The 11,093-nt window shown below is 47.7% G+C and overlaps 1 pseudogene; it reads right to left on the bottom strand.

Annotated features, from left to right (window-relative positions):
* Positions 1-9,246: 9,246 nt before the first annotated feature.
* LOC124657014 lies at positions 9,247-10,835 on the bottom strand (annotated as a pseudogene).
* Positions 10,836-11,093: the final 258 nt, after the last annotated feature.

Raw genomic sequence — 11,093 nt, 5'->3', positions numbered from 1 at the left:
TCGTTAAATTGTTATATGGTTGGAATTGGGAAATGCTACATGTAGTAATTCTAAAATGTCTTGAATAATTTGATACTTGGCAATTGTTGTGCTCATGTTTAAGCTCTTGCATCATATACTTTGCACCCATTAATGAAGAAACACCTAGAGCTTGCTAATTTGGTTTGCATATTTGGTCTCTCTAAAGTCTAGATAATTTCTAGTATTGAGTTTTGAACAACAAGGAAGACGGTGTAGATTCTTATAATGTTTACAATATGTCTTTTATGTGAGTTTTGTTGCACCGTTCATCCTTGTGTTTGTTTCAAATAACCTTGCTAGCCTAAACCTTGTATCGAGAGGGAATACTTCTCATGCATCCAAAATCCTTGAGCCAACCACTATGCCATTTGTGTCCACCATACCTACCTACTACATGGTATTTCTCCGCCATTCCAAAGTAAATTGCTTGAGTGCTACCTTTAAATTTCCATCATTCACCTTTGCAATATATAGCTCATGGGACAAATAGCTTAAAAACTATTGTGGTATTGAATATGTACTTATGCACTTTATCTCTTATTAAGTTGCTTGTTGTGCGATAACCATGTTTCGGGGACGCCATCAACTACTCTTTGTTGAATATCATGTGAGTTGCTATGCATGTCCGTCTTGTACGAAGTAAGAGAGATCTACCACCTTAATGGTTGGAGCATACATATTGTTAGAGAAGAACATTGGGCCGCTAACTAAAGCCATGAATCATGGTGAAAGTTTCAGTTTTGGACATATATCCTCAATCTCATATGAGAATAATAATTGTTGCCACATGCTTATGCATTAAAGAGGAGTCCATTATCTGTTGTCCATGTTGTCCCGGTATGGATGTCTAAGTTGAGAATAATCAAAAGCGAGAAATCCAAAATGCGAGCTTTCTCCTTAGACCTTTGTACAGGCGGCATGGAGGTACCCCATTGTGATACTTGGTTAAAACATGTGTATTGCGATGATCCGGTAGTCCAAGCTAATTAGGACAAGGTGCGGGCACTATTAGTATACTATGCATGAGGCTTGCAACTTGTAAGATATAATTTACATAACTCATATGCTTTATTACTACCGTTGACAAAATTGTTTCATGTTTTCAAAATAAAAGCTCTAGCACAAATATAGCAATCGATGCTTTCCTCTTTGAAGGACCATTCTTTTTACTTTTAATGTTGAGTCAGTTCACCTATTTCTCTCCACCTCAAGAAGCAAACACTTGTGTGAACTGTGCATTGATTCCTACATACTTGCATATTGCACTTATTATATTACTCTATGTTGACGATTATCCATGAGATATACATGTTATAAGTTGAAAGCGACCGCTGAAACTTAATCTTCCTTTGTGTTGCTTCAATACCTTTACTTTGATTTATTGCTTTATGAGTTAACTCTTATGCAAGACTTATTGATGCTTGTCTTGAAGTGCTATTCATGAAAAGTCTTTGCTTTATGATTCGATTGTTTACTCATGTCATTACCATTGTTTTGATCGCTGCATTCATTACATATGTTTACAAATAGTATGATCAAGGTTATGATGGCATGTCACTCCAGAAATTATCTTTGTTATCGTTTTACCTGCTCGGGACGAGCGGAACTAAGCTTGGGGATGCTGATACGTCTCCGACGTATCGATAATTTCTTGTGTTCCATGCCACATTATTGATGATATCTACATGTTTTATGCACACTTTATGTCATATTCGTGCATTTTACGGAACTAACCTATTAACAAGATGCCGAAGAGCCGATTCTTGTTTCTTGCTGTTTTTGGTTTCAGAAATCCTAGTAACGAAATATTCTCGGAATTGGACGAAATCAACGCCCGGGGTCCTATTTTGCCACGAAGCTTCCGGAAGACCGAAGGAGAGTCGAAGTGGGGCCACGAGGCGCCGCCACACTAGGGCGGCGCGGCCTAGGTCTTGGCCGCGCCGGCCTGGCGTGTGGGGCCCTCGTGCCGCCTCTTTACTCGCCCTTCCGCCTACAAATAGCCTCCGTCGCGAAACCCCCGATGCGAGAGCCACGATACGGAAAACCTTGCTGAGACGCCGCCACCGCCAATCCCATCTCGGGGGATTCCGGAGATCTCCTCCGGCACCCCGCCGGAGAGGGGATTCATCTCCCGGAGGACTCTTCACCGCCATGGTCGCCTCCCGGAGTGATGAGTGAGTAGTTCACCCCTGGACTATGGGTCCATAGCAGTAGCTAGATGGTTGTCTTCTCCTCATTGTGCTTCATTGTCGGATCTTGTGAGCTGCCTAACATGATCAAGATCATCTATCCGTAATACTATATGTTGTGTTTGTCGGGATCCGATGGATAGAGAATACTATGTTATGTTAATTATCAAGTTATTACCTATGTGTTGTTTATGATCTTGCATGCTCTCCGTTATTAGTAGAGGCTGCGGCCAAGTTTTTGCTCTTAACTCCAAGAGGGAGTATTTATGCTCGATAGTGGGTTCATGCCTCCATTAAATGCGGGACGGTGACGAGAAAGTTCTAAGGTTGTGGATGTGCTTGTTGCCACTAGGGATAAAACATTGATGCTATGTCTAAGGATGTAGTTATTGATTACATTACGCACCATACTTAATGCAATTGTCTCGTTGTTTTGCAACTTAATACTTGGAAGGGGTTCGGATGATAACTTTGAAGGTGGACTTTTTAGGCATAGATGCATGCTTGGATAGCGGTCTATGTACTTTGTCGTAATGCCCAATTAAATCTCACTATATTTATCATGACATGTATGTGCATTGTTATGCCCTCTCTATTTGTCAATTGCCCGACTGTAATTTGTTCACCCAACATGCTTTTATCTTATGGGAGAGACACCTCTAGTGAACTGTGGACCCCGGTCCATTCTTTTATACTTGAAATACAAATCTCGCTGCAATACTTGTTCTTTACTTGTTTTCTCGCAAACAATCATCTTCCACACAATACGGTTAATCCTTTGTTATAGCAAGCCGGTGAGATTGACAACCTCACTTGTTTCGTTGGGGCAAAGTACTTTGGTTGTGTTGTGCGGGTTCCACGTTGGCGCCGGAATCCCTGGTGTTGCGCCGCATTACATTCCGCCACCATCAACCTTCAACGTGCTTCTTGACTCCTACTGGTTCGATTAAACCTTGGTTTCTTACTGAGGGAAAACTTACTGCTGTGCGCATCGCACCTTCCTCTTGGGGTTCCCAACGAACGTGTCAATTATACGCGCATCAGCCGGCCAACCCCCCAAGGAAGGGGTGGGAGTCCCACCTTGAGTGGGATTCCCCCCTTGGGTAGGTTTTGTCCCTATGGAAGGTTTTGGTTTCGGGTCTTATTCGAAGACTTGGATACCAACACTTGGGGATTTCCACCTATATAATGAGGAGGAGAGGGAGGGGGCTGCCCACTCTTGGCCGCACCACCTAGGGCTGCCCATGGCCGGCGCCCTAGCCACCCCCTCTCCCAAACCCTAGCGTCTCCTCCTCCTCCACTTCTCCCGCATACGCTTAGGCGAAGCCCTGCTGGAGTTCTCCACCACCACCGCCACCACGCCGTCGTGCTGTCGGGATTCCGAGGAGGATCTACTACTTCCGCTGCTCGCTGGAATGGGGAGAAGGACGTCGTCTTCATCAACACCGAACGTGTGACCGAGTACGGAGGTGCTGCCTGATTGTGGCACCGTCAAAATCTTCTACGCGCTTTTGAAAGAGGCAAGTGATCGTCTACCGCAGCAACGAGAGCCTCCTCTTGTAGGCTTTGGAAATCTTCAAGGGTTAGTCTCGTTCATCCCCTTGTTGCTCCCATCTTCTAGATTGCATCTTGGCTTGGATTGCGTTCTCGCGGTAGGAAATTTTTTGTTTTCTATGCTACGAATCCCTACACCTGCTCCCCTTGAGAGCCTTGGGCTTGAGCGAAGGCATGCGCCCGGTGGAGATATCCACCCACTGCAAGCTGCGAAGGTGCATGCCGAGCGCCCTGTGCTTGGCGCGGAAGGAGTGGACATTCACCATCGTGCCGACCTTGGGGAAGGTGTTGCCGATGTTCTCGGCATGCGTGACGACGCAGTTGAAGTCCGTGTCGCCGAGTCTCCTAGTGCGGAAGGGCACACCGTAGACATCCTTGGCGAAGTAGGAGATGTCTCGGCCGACTGCAGCCTCCGCGAGCACTCGGCGAGTCTTGACGTCCTCCTCCTCTTCGTCGCTCGCCGACGTCGTCGCCGGACGAGCTGATCCATATCAAACAGAAACTATGAGTGAATGAGTTGCAACGATGACTAACGTGCATGATAACAAAGTTAGGAAAAACAGAGTCAGCCTCACTTAGAGTGAGCATGATTATATATCTACAGAGAAGGTGTTAGCGAACCAAAGCTCATGCACAACAGATTTGTACACAGCAATGGTTCGCTGAACCCTCCTTGTAAAAATTTGTGCCCAACGATTCATCATAGGCAAAGACCTGAACTTGAACACATTCCAGATCTGAACTTGAACACATTCCAGATTATTTGCAAAATTAAACGGTTGATATCTTTTGATTAGTGCATAAAATAACTGATTGAGATCCCATGATTACTTGCATAAATTAATTGATTGAGATCCAATTATTACTTGCATAAATTAACCGAACGGCCGAACCCCAAATCTTAAACAAAATCAAGAAGTGATCAAAACAAAATGGAATAAAATCGGCGCAAATATTAGCCCAATACTCATCCATCTACAGATCCATCTACACCAGCAAAAATAGGGTTCAAAAAGGAATGGGGAACAAAAAAGGAAGCAAACCGTAGTTACCTCGTTCCATGGGTCCTCCAGGGAGGTGTCGTAGGGGTTCGGGGGCGGGACGTACGGCACCGGCTCGTAGGGGTCACATCCCGCCGGGATCTGACCGCCACCGGCGGCAGCAGCCTCCGATGCACCGGCGGCGGCCGTTGAGGGGACGGCGTCGAAGAGGGAGGCGTCGCGCTTCGAGCCTACGTCGACGATGGGATTGGCATTCTCCTTGTCCATCTCGCCGGAAGAGGAAGAGGGAGAGGGAGAGGGTTTTTTGCTTTGGAGAATATGATGGGACGTGAGAGAGTTGGCGTTGCGTGAGCGAGTGAGAGTGACAGAGACAGTGCGAGGAGGCGTCTATAAAGGCGAGGGGTGGTTAATGCGACCCGCGTCCTACGCGTCCACGGTTGCACGTACGCACGTCTTGGACTTACGCAACGCGACACGCGTCCACGATTGCACGTCTCGATTTCTCCACCGCGACCCGCGTCTACGCGTCAACAATTGCACGTGTCCTCGAGTCTAACCCCGGAAATTTAGATATACTCAGGTATACCCTCGAGTCTTATACTAGCATTTTTTGTGTGCTCAGTTTTCCCCTTGAGTGCTAATACCGGCTAGTGCAATATACTCGGTTTACCCTCAAGTGGCTGGTCAACGGAGAGTCAACAAATGGGATTAACTAGTTAAATGAGTCATTTAATGTGTAAAAAAATCCGAAAAAGAGTGGCACTTACTCATGGAGTCTTTACCACAAATTGCCACTTCTCAAATCATAGATAAATCATAGATAAATCAAGTTTTACCACAAATTGCGACTTCTCAAATCACCTAGTAGCTATGAAGGTGCATGGTTTTCCACAATAAGCCCTTCCCAAAACAGTTTCCCCCAAAACATACTTTGTCTAAATGAGGCCACAATTCTCACACTGATGTATATTGGTATTGCAAATAGTTTGAGGTAGGCCAAGATGGGTTTCATTGTACAAAACACGCGTTTTCCATTTTTTAAACTCAAATTTGAATCCCTTAGTCTGTTTACTAATCAGGTGCCCTTGGTTTCTTGATAGTACTCAGTTTTGCCCTCTCCCTTCACAAATTCTCGCAGACGTGCAACATTGCCCTGATTGGTCTAGCCCATGTCACGCGGATCGTGCCCGCCGACCGTTGATCGTATGATCTAGGGAACGGGCAGGATAACCCCTCTCTCTCTCTCTGTCGGAGGTTAGCTTCCACCCTCTAAGTATGCTAAAGGGCGGGTTTCTGTATTATTTTCCACGCGCTAAAAATTATAAACTCTTTTAGGCGTTACTTTTCACGCAAAAAATGATAAACCATCACTGATTTGTTGTTGCCATTACTTTTCACGCAAAAAATGATAAACCATCACCGATTTGTTGTAGCCATTACTTTTCACGCAAAAAATGATAAACCATCACCAATTTGTTGTAGCCATTAATTTTCACGCAAAAAAATGATAAACCATCACCGATTCCCTTTGTTGTAGCCATTACTTTTCACGCAAAAAATGATAAACCATCACCGATTTGTTGTAGCCATTAATTTTCACGCAGAAAATGGTAAACCATCACCGAGTTGTTGTAGCCATTACTTTTCACGCAAAAAATGATAAACCATCACCTATTTGCTGTAACCATTACTTTTCACGCAAAAAATGATAAACCATCACCGATTTCTTGTAGCCATTACTTTTCACGCAAAAAATGATAAACCATCACCGATTTCTTGTAGCCATTACCTATCTTTGTATAGAATGATAAACCTATCTCGTATGATTTTTGAGGTCATTTAGAGAAGGTAGAAAAAACCTAATTTGTTACAAAAGCTGGTTTCAGTGAGACCTCTCATGATGCCATACCTATAACAACAAGGAATATCTAAAAGGGAAAGTTTCACAAAATTTGAAATTTAGGGTGAAAATGATGCCATACATGATGCTGTTTTTCAAGGTTTTGACCTGAAAATCAATTGGGTATTATAAAGGGAAATAAAAAGTTCGAAAAATGTAAAAACGAAACAATCTATCTATCTATGTATAGAAGATCAGCTGTATGAAATTTGAGGTTATTTAGAGAAGGTAGAAAAAATTACCTTGTTAGAAAAGTCTGGTTTCGAGCGAGACGAAACGGCATGCGCTTAAGCAAAGTGATTTTTTCGAACATCTCCAAATGACCCCAAATTTTCCATACATGATGCCATACGTGTAACAACAAGGAATCCTATCTAAAAAGTGTCAAAAAGTTTGCCCAACCGTATAGCTCTATCAAAAAGAACCTCACCATGGCGCTAGTATAATTTTGGGATAGTTACAAACTTTCGTTACCTAACCTTCAACATGAAACTTGTTTCAAATTCATTTTGGCCTACAAGAAACAAATCCTACCTTGATTCGAGCACCACAGCCTCCAAACGATGTCGATGCCGATATCGGCATGGTCAGAACGGCTATGCTCGCCGCCACTGCTAGGTCAACGTCGGGATGCACCCTCAATCCCGTCCCCTCATTCGATCACTGACACACCAGAGATACCGCCGAGGCCAATGCCGAACGTACATGCTGATGCCAATGCCGAACATGCATGCACGCCGCTGTGGGCACGACCACGCCGACCCGCTATGCTGGACGCCACAAACCACCGCGAGGTCTTTCCCTTCGCCACCACACTCTCCTAGCACCCACCTATACACACCAGAAAGGAGAGACACTAGTTTTCTCTACATTGCTCTCGTTCGTGTCCGACACGGTCAGTCAAAGTTTTAAGGTAGTCGTCGATGTCGTCGACCATTTCTTCTCTTCTTTGCATGGTTAAACGTGTCTAGTTCATATCTGTCTAATGCGTCTGGTGTCACCTCATGCAGTTCTTTGTGGACGTCGATCTCATATCGGCACCCCGCATGCCACCTCCTCCGTGCCATCACTGTAGAGCTCCGTTTAAAAATCTAATCCTACCCGTGTATTGCCCCTTGTATCAGCGTCATGACCCCACTTGTCATTCGATATACCGATGCCCCACTCATTCGCGTTTTGGTCAGGGATACAACGATGCTTACGGTCAAACAAAGATGGATGGTCTGACGTTTCTTTGCGGGCTCTATGTGGCCCCACTAGTCAGAAGATAACGGTCAACCGTCGGGCAACCGGCCGTTACATCACGTGTGATGGTTTCAGACAAAGGCTTGGGTAAAACTGAGGAAAAACTAAGAAGCTGGTAAAAACTGAGCACAACTAAGGACCCGAGGGCACGAAAATAGAAATCCCTTTTTAAAAATCAGAAGCACTTATGCTCATGTGAAAAAAGAGACTTTTCGCAAACCCAACGACTAGTTTGTGTATAATATGTTTTCAGCAGTTGCAAGCTTAAAAGAAGCACTCATTTGTACTACTATCAAATTAGGAAATACAAGATAATTTAGTAATGCAGCTTCTATTATTCGCGGCCTATGGTTTTTGGGTCACTCTCGCAAGCGACCAGGAGTCCTCACCGCCCCCGCCACGCCACAGGGCCACCTCCCCTATCTCTCCTCCCTTTGTCGTTGAGCATTGCCAAGAAAAGCTTGTCCAACACTGGTGGCGGAGAGGCCTTCCTCTTCCCTTTGCTTGGCGGGCGACGTGAACGCTTTGTGTGGCGAGGGTGTGGCCTTACAGTGATGACGCCGAGGAGGCCTTGTCGGCTGCGTGCCCAGGGTCGTCCCTGCGATGACCATAGGCTGCGTGGGTCGTCGGTTCCTTGGCCACTCTGGATCTCATGCCTCAGGTTCGGCAGGAGATTGGAGTGGCAGGACTCCTCCGACGGAGTGGTGTTGTGGTGACGATGGTGAGACGGCTGGCTGTTGAGGTCTACGATTATGGGCCTCATGGATGCTCGGGACATGCGGTCGTGCGGATCTGCCTTCTATTATACGGCCCCATGCCGATGGACGACATGCCGAAGTTTGCCGGATCGAGATGGTATTCAGGCATGCGCAGTCATGGTTTTTCTGGCTGTTTAGTTTCGAGAGGGAGCGATACTGAAGCTCTACGGTTTATTCCCATCGTGGGACATGTATTTAGTTCCATGGTAAAGTCAGACTAAGAGAATGGGGTGGAACCCGAGTTCGAAATACTCGTAATGGTATGGCTTGGTGATAGTGACTTGGAGCAGCGGCATCAGTAAGTGGGGGCGACAACACATGAGAAATTCAGAGCCTAACTTGCGGGGTGAAAATCAAAAGTCTAACCTTAATTGATTGTATGTGTCGATGTCCTTCTTGAAGCCATTATTTTGTAAATATGGACTTTCTTTGTAGGTAAAAAAACCTATGATTTACGATCAGAACAATAATTGTAGGGATTTTCTTTTCTGAAGTTCTTCTTGTAAGCCTTTGGCCCAAATCAGATGTTGGAGAAATAAAAGGAAATTAGGAATCACGCCACACGGTTTCACGCAAGATTAAGGACCCAAATCTTGTGAGCCTTTGGCCCAAATCGGCACGGCCCGGAGAGGAACGGCGCGGCGCCGAAGCGATCGCTGAGGTCAACATCGCCGGGCACCATCCCGTCCGGCAGCCTCCATTCAAACTCGTGGAACAACGATGCCAGCACCATTGGCACGACCGCCACGGCCAGCGGCATCCCGGGGCACGCCCTCCGCCGGTATGTACTCGAACGACCTCCCCCGGAAGTCCACCTCCCTCTCCAAGAACCTCTCCGGCGTGAACGCCTCCGGTTCCGGCCACACCTCGGGGTCCCTTCCTATGGCCCACACGTTGATGAAGACACGGGCGCCCTTGGGCACTGAGAAGCCGCCGAGCGTCACGCCGGACTCCGACACCTCGTGCGGCAGCAGCAGCGGCCCAGGCGGGTGCAGCCGCAGCGTCTCCTTCAGAACGGCCTGGAGGTACGGGAGGTTGGCGAGGTCGCCTTCCTCTGCATTCCCTGATCCAAACGCTTCCTTGAGCTCGGCGCGCGCCTTGGCCATTTTGGTCGGATTGCGGAGCAGCTCCGCCATCGCCCACTCCACAGTCGTCGTAGTCGTGTGGCTCCCAGCGATGAACAGGTCCTAGTTCAAGACATAAAGATGATTCGGACGACTATGCCTTCATGATTAATCGGTAATTCAGAGGGATGTGAGGTCTGTACCGTGAGGAGAGCTCGGATCACCGGCCGCTCGAGCTGGGACTTGGCGTGGAGATCCAGCAGCGAATCCAGCAGGTCACCGTGCGTCTCGGTGGTGCTGCTCAGCCGACGGTCTATGACAGCGTCGAAGAACTGGTAGAATCTATCGAGATTCGCCGTGACGGCGCGGCGACGGCGGCTGAGGTCGAGACCGCTGAGGAATGGATAGAAGTCGGAGATGTTGGGCTTGGTCGTCTCCGCGACGGAGTCGGCGATAAGCTCCTTGAACTCCTGCCCGGTCACCGACCCCAGCTTGACGACGTCTTCCGAGAACAGGACACTGGACATCATGTTGAGCACGGCGCTGAACACCGGGAGCGCGACGCGCACCGGACTTCCGGAGCTCGCGCGGAAGTGGGCCACGAGCTCCCGGACCTTCTGCTCCTGGATGGCGCGGCTAGCGCCGAGCCGCCGAGACGTGAAGAGCAGGGTGCTCGCCACGGTGCGCAGGTGCTTCCACAGCGGACTGGAGCTCGGGAGCCACACCATGGAGATGCCGCTGTGGCCCATGACGTTGGCGCTGTCAGGGACCCACCGGTTCGAGACTGCGCCGTCCTTCTTATGGAGCGCCTCGTGTGCGGCGGCCGGCGACGACAGCACGACGGTGGTCGCCATGCCGAGCCGTAAGGACATTACGGGGCCGTAGGACGCCGACAGGCCAGCGAGTGCGCGATGCAGCTCGCCGCCCCGGAGCAGATTGGGAATATTGCCGATGACCGGGAACGGCGTCGGGCCCGGCGGTGCAGGCGCACCGGCGGGGAGCTTGGTCGTCGACTTCCTCCATAGGAAGCACAGAAGTGGAATACAGAGTAGCGAGATGCACACGGGCAAGAGTGTCAGCTCCATAACTGATGTCGCCACACAAGATCGAAGAAAGATCTGTCGATGTATTTTGACTTGCAAGGTTGCGTGACGAAGATGCCGACTTATGTATGTTCCCAGATTTGCTCATTTGTGAGATAAAAAACCACATAACTTGTTTCTCAAGGTTCAAACCTAACGACTAGGTTGTATATATGTTTTCAAAAGTTGCAAGTTGCAAGGGCGCACGTCTTTCTGATCAAGTTGGGAAAGATAAGATGATTTGTCCAGTAATGCAGTTTCTATTATTCTGAAGACAAG

The sequence above is a fragment of the Lolium rigidum genome, chromosome 5 (assembly GCF_022539505.1).
Source record: "Lolium rigidum isolate FL_2022 chromosome 5, APGP_CSIRO_Lrig_0.1, whole genome shotgun sequence".
NCBI lineage: Eukaryota > Viridiplantae > Streptophyta > Magnoliopsida > Poales > Poaceae > Lolium > Lolium rigidum.
This window is presented reverse-complemented; position numbering and strand designations above follow the sequence as displayed.